We start from the raw sequence: 3,273 nt of genomic DNA, 5'->3' as shown, positions 1-3,273 counted from the left end.
TATGTCTTTGTGTGTGTGTGTGTGGTGTCTGGGTTGAGTGTGTGTGTCTATGTCTTTGTGTGTGTGAGCTGAGTGTGTGTGTGTTGTGGCTGGGTTGAGTGTGTGCATGGGTGGGTGCTAGGCTATACCCTCTTGTGTGTTTGTGTGCATCATGCCTCAGCAGCTACCTGGAGTTAAGAGGAGAACTTGAAGGAGTAGGTGCTCTTCTAGCACCCATGGGGAGGGAGAGTTGAACAAAGGTCCTCTAGATTGGCAGCAAGTATTGCTTTTTTTTATAGTCAGCTCATGACTGTGAGAACATCAGTCTGCAGAATGACAACCATTGTAATGGTGGTGGAAAACAATACACGTCTGTCCCCTCAGTGCCCCCCCCCGTGTGTCATTGAATAGGGAACAGTGGGTGTTTCCTGCCCCCTTACCATTTCCCTTACTGAGAGCTCCCTCTACTCAGCCTCTGCCCTTCTCGGAGTCTCCTCCTGTCTCATCCTCCTTAGGAGACTCCACCAGCATAGTGGGTCAGTTCCTTCACCTTCTGTCATGGAGTGGTGTAGGCTTGTATTTTTTAAAACCTAGCTTAATAAGGTTCCTTAAATGCTTTAACCTCCCTTTTAGCCCATTACCCACCAGAGGTAGTGGAAAGGAAAGGTTAATTGGGCAAAGGAGGACGTGGACTTGTTTAGAAATAGATTTTTGGGTGATTCCAATCTTCATTGTCAGGATAGAAGCAATTCTGCTCACAGGAATCAGCAGTGGTAGCTTGATCCAGAAGAAGCCAAGAGGCTCTGTCAATGGGCTCGAATCTGAGGAAGCAGCAAGAAGCCAGAAGTTCCTTGATGCATTTCTCTCTATGAAGCCTCAACAAACGATGGTCAGCAGAGTGGCGAAATGAACCACACACCAGCGAAAATCAGCTTCAGCAAAGCCCAACAAAGACCAGTAAAGAGTGGAAGGCAAATCAGTAACACAAAATGTCGTCACTGTCTGTGGATTATATTTATATCTTTTTCAAACATTATGTGTTCTCTCAAGCGTCTGCTCTAGCAAAGCATCACCTGCCCCTCTTCCAGGCAGCTTCCAGAAATACACCACGTATTTGTTCTCAGCAAAACACCCTCCCACCTGTCTACTTCAGCAAAAACATCCTCTCATAAGACAGTTTCCAGAAAAACATCACATGACACAACTGGGTCTCCAAAGAAACCAGAAATCTCCACTTCAGAGTGGTCTCCTCTCCTGTAAGCAGGTGTGCCCTGTGCACGAAGGTTCAGAGAGGGCCTCGTGGACATTGCTGCCCACATCCTCTGTGGACCAGGCTGGTCTCAAACTTGCAGAGATCCACCTGCCTCTGAATCTCAAGTGCTGGGACTAAAGGTGTGCACCACCAGGGCCTGGCTATCTTTTATTATTTTTAGTTGTGTGTATGTGTTCTTTGTGGGTATGCACATGTGAGTGCAAGTGTCCACAGAAATCAGAGGTGACAGATCCTCTGGGACTGGATTTACACAGGGTTCTGAGCTGTCTGTCCTAGGCAATGGACTGGGAACTTCATTCCTGCATAAGAGCAGATGTACTTTTAACAGCTGAGCCATCACTCCTGCCTGTAAAAAGATATGTGTATAGCCACATTCAGTTAGGAATCTGAGAGTTATAGAAGGCAAGAATCAAGAAGCAAGTACTCAAGGCACCTTAGTCTACAAAGATTTGCACTTAGAAAAGAAAAATTCAAATGAGCACTATAACTTAATACTATAAACATACAGAATGAAGAACAGACCAAACCAAAAGCCAGTGGAAGAGCAGGATATGGGAGTGTGACTTAGCATTTCAGCATTCAGGAGGCTAAGGCAGGAGGATTTCAAGTTTGAGGCTGGTTGGGGTTACATAGTGAAGCCTCAGTATTAAGAAAAGAACTATACACCTGTAACTTTTAATCTCGCACTAAAGGCTGGTTAGTGGGAGGCAGAGAGCGAGAGTTAGTGGGAAGATGACTAGAACAGACTAGAAAAACAGAGAAAAAGTTGGTTCTTCAAAAATCATAAACGATATTGTGAACCTCTGATGAGATTAACTTTATAAATTAAAATGTAATATTACTAACAGTGGAAGCAAAATTTGAGACCTTACTGTCTGTTCTTCAATATACTAAGAATTCAATTTCTATGTGCACACTAGAGTGACTTCGATAAAACAGATTCCTACATGCTCAGAACCTATAGATATGGTAGTGTTGGGGTTCAGGATTAGCTGAAACCACTCTGACATCAATCTCAGTCAGACATCAATGTTTATTGAACACACACTCCAAGACTGATTAATCAGGGACACAGCCAGGACTTGGGAACCAAGTTTCGACAGGGCTAAGTTCTCAGGGCCAGTTTTTATATGGGAAAACCCAGGAAAAGGTGCATTTGCAATATTTGCAACATTTAGGCTATCTAGACAAAACATTGCTATGTGACCTTTAGGCTGATTGGCAGGGAGGAAAGGGAATTTCCAGAGTTCGAAAGTCCCCATTACAAAGTACAACATGACCTTATAGTTAGGCCAGAAACATTAGGTCAGGTTAAAGTCGTGAGTTACAAGATGAAGGCTGAGACAACATGGCAGATCTATTGTCAGGTTTTAATATTTAACATTAGCATGAAGGGACACAGAACTGATGCAGTACGTAACCCATAACTGAATCAATAAAGTCATTTGACAAAAGTGAGCCGTTTTGAATGATGAAAACAGACAAACTATAGAGGATAGACTCCGCCCCCAGCGCAGCTGGCATGCACACGGAAACCCACAGCCAACTCAACACTCAGGTTTAGAAAGGTTTGGAAATGGGCAATGGTCGTGGCCACACAATGATATGAGTGTGATTAACACCCCAACTTCACAATGTCTAATGTGAGAAATGCTATATTTCTATTGTGGGACCGAAGTGTCCCAGGGTTACCGAGGAAGGGTCAAGGAAGCTCCGACCCCAAATACTTCCCCCTCTGGAGGAGCCATAAAGTCCCCCCTCCCCCATCAACCCCAGCTGGAATGTATTACCCTGATAGTTGTCAGGCTTCACTCCTTGTTTGACCTTATATGGTTCCCCACTCTACCCTACAACCCCTGAGTATGCAGATAAAGCATCTTCCAATATCCTGGCCTTAGGTTTGCCAACACGGCCCCACAAACCTTTCCCCGGAGAATCTGGACACCTCCACGAGGAGTAAAAACACCCCTTTCTCCCCTCAACCCCATAAATGCACCCACTTGGACCGGAGTAAGCTTCCC

This window comes from Grammomys surdaster, unplaced genomic scaffold, assembly GCF_004785775.1.
Source record: "Grammomys surdaster isolate TR1022 unplaced genomic scaffold, NIH_TR_1.0 354, whole genome shotgun sequence".
Taxonomy (NCBI): domain Eukaryota; kingdom Metazoa; phylum Chordata; class Mammalia; order Rodentia; family Muridae; genus Grammomys; species Grammomys surdaster.
Note: the sequence above shows the minus strand (reverse complement) of the source record.